Genomic DNA, 13,929 nt, shown 5'->3' on the forward strand with positions numbered 1-13,929 from the left:
ATCCATCTTCCACGAGGCTGTGTTCTTCAAAGATAAAGGTAAGACTGCAGTTTGGGTCGCTTGCTGCTGGGATGACTTGAGTTTTGTCAGCTGGCCAGCAGCTCCCATCTCGTCCCAAAGTGGCACTTGACCAGAACTGTTCGACTATTACAGGATATTATAAGTGTAATCCATTCCTCTTCCACTATCGTTCGGCAGATTTTAGCATCATCAGCAGAATTCACATGCAGAGGAAAACAGCCTGTAATCAATTTCTCCATCCGGTGGTCTTATCAGCTCCAGCAGATATATGTTTACGTTTTTATGCATCGCAGCTATCTTTGCATTGTCAAATGCAACTACCTTGTCTGCAAAAATGTTTTTTTTTTCCCCCAACAACTTTATAAGACAGGTTGTTAGCAGGAGGTGAAAGCTGATAACCCCCTGGCATGCTCACAGGGTATTATTCAAACCCATGCAGGCAAAAAGCCAGCAGATAGACTGTTGAACAGGCGGGGCTTCAAACAGGAATATGAGATCAACATGACAGGATCATGTCTGTGTGGATTTATTAATCTGGGGCTGTTGACTGGGGTTTATTTTCCGATAGACGACTTATATTCCAGCAACACGCTTCAATCAGATTTCACCTTATCAGAAGAAACAGACGTGCCAAGCTATCTTCAGACTGTGCAGCAGGCCGGCCTCTCCATCCACGCGCCGGTCGATTAGCCGCATCAGTACTGCAGGCCCGCTGACACTACCTCTGCTTTCAGGTTGCCCCGAGTTGCAGGCTTGTTAAATATCTAATTGAAACCCAGATGTTTCTCTCACATGAGCATTAAAGAGGATTGATCTAGAGGTGATTCTGTGCCCCCCACTGCGATAGTATAAAAATAAACAACCTGCACTCGCGTTTTGACTGTCAAAGAGAACAGAATCAAACTGCTTTTGTTCTCTTGATCTTTCACAAAGTAGAGATGTTACCCTTATAGGTTTTACATCTCTGTTTCTCTGCAGTTTTGCTAGTGGTTAGAAATAATAACCATGTAAGTTCTGAGGCTTATTTCTTTCAGCTCCTTTACCTCCTAATATTTGGGATAAATCTGACTGCTGCCTGCAGCTGGAGTTCATTCAGACATCCGGAGTAATTTATTGTCGCGTGTGCCCCCATAATGGTCCGTGTGATGAGCACCGTGTCACTGCCCACCCGCTCGCTGATAGCCCACTGGTCACTCACCAACACGCTCATTTTCTCCACGCCGGCCTTTGAAGCCCAGGACTGAAATTAAAGATCTCCAGATAGAATCCTCCCTTGCAGCATTGCTCTTCTTTCTCCATTTTGCTCAGCTGTTAAACTCCACAGAATTTGCTTTATGTGCAGAATTGTGCAAAAACCGTCACTTCTTTATTCACAAAACTGTGCCTGAATGTGCACTGACCTTTTTTTTTTCTTTCAACAAATACCCCAGTATTTATGCTACAAAGAGCACGATGGATGTTCTCATGACTGATTTCTATTCATCATAAATTCTTGGTTTGTTTTAGTTCTTAAATGTTTCCACTTTTGCTGCTTCTAAATCTGTGCTCCACACCACAGATCTTAATCTTATTCAAATGAAAACACATAGGAAACGATCTGCAGGCAGGATATTTATTCTAACAGCCTAATATAGCAGCTATTGATTGAATTTGGAAGCACATCTGATGGCTTTTATTATTGTAAATATTTATGGCCCTGAAGAATATTACATTGAAATTTTTCAGAAATACAAGCAGTGAAATTACTTTACGTGTCCTGCTGTGCTATTAAAAGCTTTATGGACTGCAGATGTTGTCTGTCTTACTTATTACATTTACAGATCACAAGATGTCTCATCCAAAACGTCAAGTCTTGTCCTTGCTTCATGCTGAACACCGATCAGGAGGATGTTGATGTTGTCATACCCTGAATATTTCAGTGCAGCAAATCTGAAGACAGTTTTAGTTTGCCTTTGGTAAAGTACATTTACATTACCTTGACAAAACTGCATAATTTTGACACAAGGGCACGTGTCATGGCTGTAGATGAGGAAGGAGAGCAGTCGTTTACTTATTCAAAGGGCAAAACAACAATAAAAAGTTTCTTCAAGAAACCTCTACAGATAAGACGATTAAGAATGTAACATTATTTCAGGAGTGGGGGGTGTACAATGGTAAAGTCAAATATCCGTCCGTTTTTCTGTACCCGCTTATCCATGCAGGGTCGTGGGGGGCTGGTGCCAATCTCCAGCATTCTTTGGGCACCCTGGACAGGTTGCCAGTCCGTCGCAGGGAAGAAGAAGAAGAAGAAGAAAATATCATTTCTATAGCGCCTCTCAAGATAAAAATCACAAGGCGCTTCACAAAAACAAAAAATATAAAAAATTGTAAAAATATAAAAAAGCAATTAGAAAATGTTTAAAAATATATTTAAAATTAGCCAGAATAAGCAATTGCGATTTAAAAGAAAAAATGTTAAGAAAGAGAGAGAGTGACTGGGAAAGAGGGAAATCAGTGGATCCTGAGGAAGGTGGAATAGGTGGGGAGAGCAGAATAAAGAGAGAGTGGTGAAGAAGGTCATACAAAGCAGGGTAACACAGAGGCACACAGGACAAGCAACCAAGCACACACACACACTCACACACTTTGAGAGACCTGTTAACCTGTGTAGCGACAAATATAGATTTATATCTATATTTCAAATGTGGCGTAGATTTAGCTTGTTTATAATCTTATATTAATTAATCAGGGCAGCACCTGTTTTTGGAACTGGACCGTTGGAAATCTTTATCGTCTCAATGTAATCAGTCTCTGAGTTAACACCACAAATTAATCTAAAGGATGAATCCTTGACAGAATGCGCCGATTATTTCCGAGAATTGCTAGACAATGATCAGGCGTTATTTATGTTTTGTGAGTTCATTACAAACATCAGTTGTGACAATTGACAAAGAGAACCAAACACAGCATCATGCATGAGAATAAGTAAGTGAATAAACCCAAAGCTTTATGGTAGTGCTATGACATAACTAGTCTGTAATAAAAGTGGAAATTTGGTGACAAAGGATTATAGTAAATATTAGGAAAAATTCCTGAAAGGAGGGTGTGTGTGTGTGTGTGTGTGTGTGTGTGTGTGTGTGTGTGTGTGTGTGTGTGTGTGTGTGTGTGTGTGTGTGTGTGTGTGTGGCTCGTTATGGCAGAAGAAGGAAGGGGATCTTGAGAGCTCAACGTGAATTTGGGATTGAAATAAAACACGCCACAAAAGAAATGTAATAATCTGAATTCACGAATTGGCTTATGGCAGAAAACCAGCCAGATAGAAATGCTCACAGACCTGCTTCTCATCGCTGGAAGGGTGGTCAGCGGCTCCAACAGCCTTGGGTTCCTGGCTTGTGGCCTTTTTGGATTAAATGGTGCTGGCTCCCTGGTCGGTCAACGTCGGTCGTGGAATGGGGAGGATATGGTAATCCTCGATCGTGGCTTGACTTTTCGGTTCCTCCAGCTACACCAAACACGGAATTCAGATCGTGAGTCTGAATTATCCAAAACGAGATTGAATCAGAGAAACAGTTCCAAATTGGGTTTCACTCTTAATGTGAGAACTCGAACAAACACACAGACTTCCGGTTTCACTTAGGAAGTCAAAACAAAACAGAGTTGCTTTTGTTTTACCGTAACTTTTTGAAAGCTAATTACTTGACAACTGTAAAGCGCCGGGTTCTGCTGGGCCAGATGGAAACAGCCCGTAGGGATTTGTGCTTAAGGCATCCTTTTCTCTTCTTTCTCCTGCCACCACGAGGTCTGAACTCTGGTTTTATAAACTTCTTGGTCACATCCACATGTATTTCACTCATTAACCACTTGATAGCACTGTGGCTCTTTCAAATAACCCAGTCTTACCACCATGAGAGATTCATGCTCACAATTTTAACGAAGTTTTTCCCAAATAAGGCCTCAAAAAGTTTTACTTTAAACAGAGAAGAACTAACTTCAGGTCTTAAGCTTGACTGTATCACTTTTAGCTGGTTTTGAACTGGTGAAACACAACGGCAGAAGTTTAACATAAAAAACAGCACAAGCAGTTTAGGTTTGTAACTGATAAAAGTTTAAACATTTACTTGGAACACCTTGAATTTTAATGGTGAACAACCTAAAACACCTGTTGACTGTGGATAAACAGAAAAATACCAGGGTTTTGGAATCTTCCAGAATGACCCTTGAGAAGTTTTACAAGCACCCGGCCTTGGGGAGAGTCAGTTCTTGGCAGGTTGAGGTAAGACAGACAAAGTCCTGATAATGTCCAACTTCTCAATTACTTAAGGAGGGAAACAAACAAGTCACTTGGTAAAATTTACGCTCCTGGGAGAAGATGTAGGAGTTAGCCAGATGTTGTGTGCAAATGTTATTGTTCTTCTCCGTGTAAATCCAAACAAAGTAAATCTGAGGATATAAAGTGTGGATTTCCACTACACCTGACAAGTCATGTGTTTGGACTGTGCAAGGAAGCCAGAGTACCCGGAGAGAACCCGCGCATGCACAAGAAGAACATGCAATCTCCATGCAGAAAGATCCCAGGCCGGGATGCAAACCCGGGATCTCCTTGCTGCAAGGCAACAGTGCTAACCACTGCACCTCTGCACTATAAACTTAAATAGTTCATTAAAAACAAATTAAGAAGTAATATGAACATATTTAAAACATCTTCACTCTTTGATGATTTTAAACAAATATCATTTCAAAGCTGCAAGCAGTTTTGAGCTAGCCTGGCAAGCCCTCTTAAATGTGTGAATAAAGTAGAAATCAAGGCAGCGCTGAGTCTTTAAATGTCATCTGTAGCAATAACATCGTCAAAACGCTTATTCAGAAAATTTTGCAGAGGAAATACCCTCCGTGACTCTCCACCTTCATGTGAAGGATGACAACGGTGAGCTCACGATTCTCTGTATCGGTATTATTTGGGTTCTGGACAGAGGCTTGAACGCCCTGTCCAGTTGGCTCTCCTGGTGCTGGTTCTTACCAGCAGCTGAAATAGGAGGTAATGAATGAAGACTCTCTCTTTCTTTTATATTCTTGCAGCTTGCATTTTGATTCTCCCCAACATCCAGTGCACATTTACCTATCCACAACTTCCTGTACACAGACTCTGCTCCGTGCGACGGTGTTACAGGAGTTGAGGGGGCAAAAATGGCCCTAGGGCAGCAGTAGCTCAACAGGTTGAGCGGGTTGTCCAGTAATGGGATGGTTGCAGGTTCGATCCCGGCTGCAGACAGAGAATTATGCTGTTGTGTCCTTTGGCAAGACACTTAACCCACCTTGCCTGCTGGTGGTGGTCAGAGGGACCGGTGGTGCCTGTGCTCGGCAGCCTCGCCTCTGTCAGTGCGCCCCAGCGCAGCTGTGGCTACATCGTAGCTCATCCCCATCAGTGTGTGAATGGATGAATGATACACTGTAGAGTAAAGCGCTTTGGTGTCCTTACTCTGAGAGGCACTATACAAGTGCAGGTCATTTATCATTTATTTGAGTACTCAACCCGTGATTGGAAGGTTGCAGGTTTGAGCCCCACTCAGTTTGTCGCTGTCATTGTGTCCTTGGGCAAGACACTTAACACCCCTTACCTGCTGGTGGTGGTTGGAGGGACCGGTGGTGCCTGTGCTCGGCAGCCTTGCCTCTGTCAGTGTGCCCCAGGGCAGCTGTGGCTACATTGTAGCTCATCCCCAACAGGGTGTGAATGGGCGAATGATTGATTGTGTTGTAAAGCACCTTGGGGGGTTCCAGGACCCTAGAAGGAGCCAAATGAAATGCAGGCCATTTACCATGCTTTGCAGAAAGGCAAAGATGAGCATCAGCACAACGTCATACCTAATATCACCCCCACCCATCCTGTTTTACTGTCCTAATTTACAGATTACAAAGTTGATCAACAGTACAAAAGAAAGGTCACACCAGAGGTTTCATACACCAGAAATGAGGGTGAGAAGTGAGTCCATGTTGATTTCCTTCATGATCGCAGTCGCCTCTTCCTCTGAAAGAGCCGAGAGCCGAGATGGTCTAATCAAATGTGTGGAGAAGTGTCAGCTTACAGAGAACAGAATGGATTATTGACAGTAAATGAAGATTTCACATATGGATACACAGTTTTATCATTACAAAGGCTTCAACATGAGAATCTGCAGCTTTATCACATCGTTTTAGAAGATTTCAGGAGATTTCACCTGATGAGAGATAGCTGATTTTTGATATCAACAAATCTTCTGAATTTGATTTTATTTTCTTCTCTTTGCAAAATGCTAAATAATCAAACTGCAAATTATTAGAGCAACAGAGGCGATTTAGGGCGTATTTAACTGCGTGATTGTGAATGAGTGCTGAGATTCTGAACACGTATTGTTTCCCCATCAAATTTACTATTTGTGCAACTGCATGCTATCCTAGTGAACTAGATCTAATTCTTGCTTTGCAAAGTTTAAATAATATATTAATTTAGTCCGGCTTGCCAGGCTAACTCCATAAGTTACATGTATATTTGTGTTTTTCCACCCTAGACATTTGGAGTGGGCATGTCCAAAGTTCAGCCCTAGGGCCATTTTTGAGCCTTGGTGCACTTTTTCATGATCACCACTCTCCAGCAGGTTGTCAATGTAAAGTGAAACTTTCTAACATTTTTATAGGCAAGTTATTACTAATATGCATGTTTTTGGACATTTTTGAGGAGTAAAAATAAAAAAAAACATTTTCATCTTTCAGATAAAACAATTAAAAAAAATTGGCCCACAAGGAATTTAAAGTAAATGATTTTAATCATTAGAAATTTTTGGACACCTTATTTAGAATACATTTAATTGTTTTGGTTTTTTATTATCTAATTTTCAAAATTTAATCATAAAAAAGTATCAAAAAGTGTATTTTTGGTCATACACATCATCCGTGTTGTGTATGAAACAAGTCCGTGGTTTGATCAGGCACTTCTTAACTGTAGTTTTGGTTCCAAACAGACTCAGCTCCACCATGAAATCCAACCTTGATTGGTTAAAAGATTGTTTTGTTGCTCTGATCTGAATTACAACTGCCAGCTTTGCTTTAATAAGGCAATGCAAACCGTGGCTTTTTTAGTGTCGCCCCTTTTCTGATAAATTCATGCTAATAAGCTTCTGGTAAATAAATTATGAAGTTAATAGGCACCACAAAAAGCATGTGTCTGTCAGCTAACACTTCTAATGATGTATTCTTTTGAAACAAGGAAATGAAATCGACAGCTGCAGGCGATAGTCGGGAATAGCCTGAATGCAACACAGTCTGCATTTGAAATAGTCCAATTTATGTTTCTGTATATTAGCTTAGCAATAATTTATATAGTGCTAGGGAAAAAACCAATCTGTTTCCATTTTTCTTGTCATCATCAAGGTTTTTGCTTCTTTATTAGGTTATCAACTTTGTTTATAAGTACGAGTGTGTGATTACAAAAGCACAGAGATGGCAGCCTGCCATGAACACACACTTTTCTTATGTACATCCTGCGTGTTGGGGAGGGGGGGTTGCATCGTTCTGGAATCATTCCCTAAATGAGAGGCTGGATTTAATTATCCTGGCTGAGGTGACGAGGGAAATGAGAGACAACAGGATTACATAAACAAGTTGTTTACGTGATGCTGAATCATCAAGCTTTCTGAGAACTGAGACTGTAACACGGTTTCTGAACAGATGTCTCACCTCTGAGTTTCCTTCGGGGAGCCCGAATGGAATGGTCCACTCCTTGTTTGACAGATATGGAGTTTATGTGATTTTTTTTTAAACAAATCAAGTGTTTCTGGGATTGGAAAAGACAAAAAGGAAGTTTTAGTTCACTCTCCACAAAGATCCCTTGAGCACAAAAGGTGTTCTCATTTGCCGTATTTCCACTATAGGAGTTTCCAGAAATTTCTGGGAGATGGAAAATTGACCCACAGATACGATGACTCATTCCTCTCAGCCAATGTGTCCCCATGAATATTCAGCTCTTTTAAGACTTTAAATAGCAAGTCACCCCCAAATCAACTTTTTTGCTGATAAACTATATAAATGTGTGTTTAATCATGCTGTAGACATGTGAAGTCAATAATTTGGCACTTTAGTGCATCTTAGTTGATATTTAAATATTCTGCCTAGAACTGTCAGTGTTCCGCCATCTTCAGGTAAAAACTCTGCAGTGCATTTGAATTTAAATCTGCCATCACTATTAGCTAAGAGGTACACCATAATGTTAGCTGGTACATTGTGATGTCACAATGTGAGCCAATGTGTGTTTGTGTGTATTTGTTTGCGGGTCCGCCCTCTTGGTCTGCCAGGCAACATCATTTGTTGCATTTTTCAAACAGAAAGTGGGAGTGGAGTAAAACTCTGTTAGGGGGTGACTTGCTCTTTAAGACTGCTTCGGCAGTGAGTGATGTCACTGATCAGTGTCAGAAAGCTCACAGACATTAATACTATTAAAAGTTTTATTCAGGGTGAGAAATACTGGGGAGCTAGGGGGAGCATGGCTCCCCCGAAAGGGTGATGGGCTTCCTCCAAAACCCTTAACTGACACATCCAGGGGTAGGCCAGAGAATGATCCAGATGAAACCCCCCCCCCCCCCCCCCCCCAATTTTAACAGAGGTGATCAGATGGACGACACCCCCCTCACTCTTACAGCATAATCAAGAGGCTCCCCTGGAAGCCGGTGTGTACTTTGAGCCTTGTTTTAAGCTGTTAAATTATGACGTAATTTCAGAATCAGAAGGTTTTAATGTCATATGTGTGAGAATCACAACATTAGGAAATTGATACAGTACTTGGTGCAAGAAAAATTAAATGTTAAGCAAAATTAGAATTAAGAAATGAACACAATTAAATGATATTAATATAAGGAATCAATAATTAGAGAAGCAGCTAGTTTATACAAGTCAGTGTAGGTACTGGTCAGAGCGGGTCAGTTCAGGTGCAAACGCAACGGGTCATGTGACTGAAACAAAGCAGCTGGAGTGGGCAGTTCCCCGACTGTCGTTCATGAGTTCGACCGCAGAGGAGAAGAAACTGTTTTTGTGGTGAGAGGTTCTGGTCCGAATAGATCGGAGCCTCCTGCCAGATGGGAGCAAGTAAATTTATTTGAGTTTATTTATTTACTTCATTTAACTGAGTCAGAGGACCAGGAAAGCGGCTGTGTGATGTAAAAATTTAGCATTCAGTGATCTGAAAAACTGCTGTTTTTATGTTGCTCTTTAAGACAAAAAATAAATAAAATAATCTCTATAATTTACGTTATTTGTGGGATTTCTGCAGCCTTTTTTGGTGTTGGGAGTTTAGTAACGGCAATTTTAAAGCAGCCAGAAAGCTGCTTATTTTTCATTTCTCCTTTTCCGTTTCAGCAACAACTCGTCTAATTCTACAATTGCGTGTTGTGGTTGCTGATTTCCTTTCCCACTGAGTTACAACCAAACAGCGTCATTCCTGAAAATGGCCCAGAAAATTGTCCATTTGGTCGCCCCTAAGTAGAGAACCATGAATGGCAGGAAGTTCTGGGTAAATTACCTTCAAGTTCTGACCGTGGAAACACACCCACTGTCTTAAACGTCAATCCAACATTCATCATTGTTTGTATTGGGTTTATTTATCAAACAGGGACAGACCTGAAGCATTTTTCTGCCCCAAATTGCGAAATGCACATGCTGAACTGAAGCTTTTGTCTGCTGCCACAAAAACTGGGTCCAATCAGTTTTGCAGTCAATTCAGCAAGAATTAATATTCTTCAAAATTCAAAAGAATAAAAAGCTTTTGACATGAAAAGGTTGTCCTAACAAACCAAAAGATAACAGTATGAATGCTCAGACGTTAGCAAATGAGGCAGTTTCTATTTACAATTTAAATTGATTGGAATGAAAGCGGCTCATCCTTGACATACGCACATGGACATTAATGACAATGGCTCACCATCTGCAGCTTCGCAGTGCACAGTTCTGCAAAACTTGCCCTATTTTTAGAGCTGACAAGTTAAATAAATGCTGCTTGTTGGCATCAGGAAGGTGCTGCAATCATGAAACCGTGAGTGATCTAGTGACGCCTGATAGCAACATCGGAATAATAATTTGGTTTTGTGAGTGGGAAGCCTGGTAGCTTCAATCAGAGAGCAGACATGTCCTCATTCCAAAGTGGAATCTAGCCGCCTATCTGAGCTATAGGAGGGTGAAGTGGCTTGAAAATGGCTGTGCTGATAGATAGTTAAAACCATGTAACTTAGCAAGTGCTGCCGTGCATGTGATCCATCTCATTATCCTCTGAGTTGAGATTCTATCCTGCTGCCGCTGCAAAAGTGCCTTTGTGCTGAGATGTAGCGGCTGGATCCACGTTTGCAGAGATAATGCAAGCACACCCTTCCGCACAGCTTCAGCAAGAGCTGGGAGACAGTAAAGTCAGGGGTGAGAGGATTAGCGCAGCGTTTGATGTTGGAAAATCAAAAACATTATGTTAAGAGGCAATCTTACACAGCGATTAGGCTGAATTCACTTTTCCTGCTTGTGAAACACGGCACGACAAAAATGAAGTCATCATCTCACGCTCAAGGTTAAAACAACTTCCTTCAGACCCGTTTCTGAGCGTCTGTAAATGACAGGATGCATCCCTTTGAAAGATGCATGCTTTAGTCGTCTTGTTTTTTTGTAAAAGGAAAACGGAGAATAAACTTTCCAGATTGGTTTGCTCTTTTCGTAGAAATCTGTGTCATTTCCTTTAAGTGCATCCCCATTATCCCAAATCATTCTTCTCTGTTCAATAATGTGCTGCACTGACAGAAATTCGCATGTCCTTGATCTTCCACTGTGTTCTGACTGGCAGAGATTAAGAATTAAACATAGAGGACATAATATCTGAAAGGCTAACAGTTAGTTTTGTGTTTCTATCTAATATTAATTTTAAAAAATACATTTTTATTCTTCTGGGAATTTGTTTGTTTTCCTAATGTTGCTTCAGTTTATGACAGAACTTCAGCCCAGCTGATCAGTGAAAGGCTACTGGTGTATTTCAGCCCCTCGAATGGTTTGTAAAAAAGCAAAAGCCGATGACATTTGGAAAAGAGACTTTATTACCAAATGTGAACGCTATAATTCCCTCATGGAAGAGAGTCTGTTACACTTTAAACTACATAGAAATGTCAATAATTACTTTAGAAGACCAAAGATGTCTCATTAAGATGTTAAATAGCTACAGGTTCAGGACTTTAGTTGTTTATTCTTCCATCAGGCAGAAAGCGAAGCTGCAAGAATGCAGCGCCTTGATAAAGGTTACATTCACTTCTGATTCATTTCCCTTTATTAGAGTTATTTATTCCATACAAGCCAGCTTAGGAAATGTCATCAAACATGGTCACAGAACAAAACACTTCAAAATCTTTGGTTAAACGTGCTTATTGAAGCATAAATTGTAAGTCGAGGTCAGATTTCATTTACATAAATGCTGTAATGATGTAAAAAACACTTTTTAAATGATCTTAATTTGTCCTAAATTTTCCTATAAGAAGACAGACTCCAGCTCATCATTTTAGAGCTTTTCTCGGGATTCCCTTTGATTTCCTGTTTTTTTCTTCTCTTTTTATGTTGGAGTCCTTTTCTGTACCTTTGGTTTTTATTTGAAGCAAAAGATAACACACTGTCATTAAACACTGTAAGGTTATAGCAGCTTTAATAATCTGAGACCTTCATGTAAATCTGTTCACTGTGGAGGAGATCAGCTGCCTCTTAGGGTTCAGCGTTGGGTTCTCTGTGCTGCGAGGGCTTTTCCATGCTGTGCTGCTGATGTGTGTCTTTGTGGCAACGTGAACATAACACCACAGGCCTTTGTAGAATCTCCTGTGTTGAAGTTCACACTCGGGAGAAGTTCTTGTTAGTGTTTCTAAATAATTTCCACCTACAGTAAGGATGTACAAATTAAACTTTGGTTTAATAATGAGCTGCACAGATTTCTCAAAGTTGCTAAATGTATCTATTTTTGTTGAAGTACTTTAGTATGCAAACGATTTATAACCATCTGTGCCCCTGTGTGAAATAAATGTTACTAAATGAACAGGCTGAATATTTACTGACGTAATTATGGATCCCTGAATACAGTTTAATGCAACAATCAGTAATTCCTTCATTAGAGTAAAACTGTATTTTGTTATTAGAGAATTGTCACCAATATTATTATTATTTGTTTTAAGTAAAATAAATAACATCCATCCATCCAATTTCTTCTGCTTATCCGGAGTCGGGTCGCAGGGGAAGCAGCCCAAGTCGAGAGGCCCAGACTTCCCTCTCACCAGCCACTTGGGCCAGCTCCTTCGGGGGTATCTCAAGGCGTTCCCTTATGTCCTGGGTCTCTCTTTAGGTCTCCTCCTGGTTGGACGTGCTCGAAAAACCTCAACAGGGAGGCGCTCAGGAGGCATCCTGACCAGGTGCCTGAGCCACGTCAACTGGCTCCTCTCGATGTGGAGGAGCAGCGGGTCTACTTACGGCGCTCATCTACTGTACAGTAGAGCCCTGCACGGGCCTAAAATCTGAGCCCGTGTCCGGCCCGGCCCGAGGGGGTGGAGCCCCAGCCCGACCCGGCCCGAAAAGGTTTTCAGGATTCTCTGGCCCGACCCGAGCCCAACTTTTTTTAACCAACTAAATGAAAACAGTGCGTCAATCCTGACCAATGTGTTAAAAGACGTGCAGGATCCGATCAATTTGTTTTTCCCTCGTTTACCGTCACGGAGATAACGGCACACTGGCTCTGGTGGTAATCAAGTTAAATTTGATCTCTTTCCAACAATTTTCACAAGAAAACAGAACAGTCAAAAGCAGGGCTTGTGTTGTGTTGACCGTATAGTTCCTGTATTTGACCGTTTATTTTGACGGAGAAAGAATAGAAAGAATTACCCCGACGCACGCAGACGAACTGACATTTTATTCTACGCATATCGCAGATGTAGCTAAATCACCCGAAAAATGATTCCTATCTGAACATCTGAGCTGGACACTGGGGCCTAGGGCTTCAGTGCAGGGCTCTACTCAGTACAGACCTCATGTTCATTCAGAATCCTGGATTCTGTTCTGTTCAGCAGCACTTAGCCAAAGTTCTGCCATAAATTTTAAGCTTAGAATTGCAAGTTTGTGACAGCTCGCATTAGGTCACCAGTACGACAGATGTCATGTTGTGTAAATCAGTGTTTGCATCTCCGGCGGAGAGATGCCAGAATGTGAGACTGAAGCAGATTAGACTCAGACCCTGTCACAAGTTTTAGTGATATAGGGCACAGTTTAGTTAAATCTGGCATTTTTATGGCTTTAAGGTAGAAAATGGGCCAGTTGGGTCTAAATGGATTGCAATGAGTTAGGCTTTTATTTAAATTCTGTTCCATACAAGTGTGAGCAGGAAGCGTTGAATTTGATGTTAGCTTAGAGATCATTTGTAAGGATGGGAACAAAACATGTAAAACTGAACCGGATGAGAAAAGACACATGTGTAGATTTAAGACGAGATTAATTATTTCTTTATAGTCAATATATTTTACTGAAATATGATTATTTAAAAAAATAATGGAAATGAATGTGAACACAACTACAGGACGCTTTGGTGTATTTTGGTTCTACTGTTGTATTCAGCTCATGTCAGGCCTCAGCTGTGCTGGTTTACAATGGTAAACCGAAGCTCTCTTAAAAGATTTTTAACATTATTTTGGTCAGCACTCATACTGGTCACTGCACCCTTTCCCTTTCAATTCTACTTTTTGTGTTGCTGGATGAATGTGTTGAGTCATTTTCACATTTAAGGACCCAGAACTCAAACTAAGTTTTCCCACTCGCTAGAACATTTTTCTGTTATATAAAACAAACGTTTTGGGTTGGACATTGATCCACTGGGAAACAAAAAAGAAAATAACAAGAGATGACATTGTCCCACACGTT

This window comes from Nothobranchius furzeri, chromosome 13 (assembly GCF_043380555.1).
Source record: "Nothobranchius furzeri strain GRZ-AD chromosome 13, NfurGRZ-RIMD1, whole genome shotgun sequence".
Classification (NCBI taxonomy): Eukaryota; Metazoa; Chordata; class Actinopteri; order Cyprinodontiformes; family Nothobranchiidae; genus Nothobranchius; species Nothobranchius furzeri.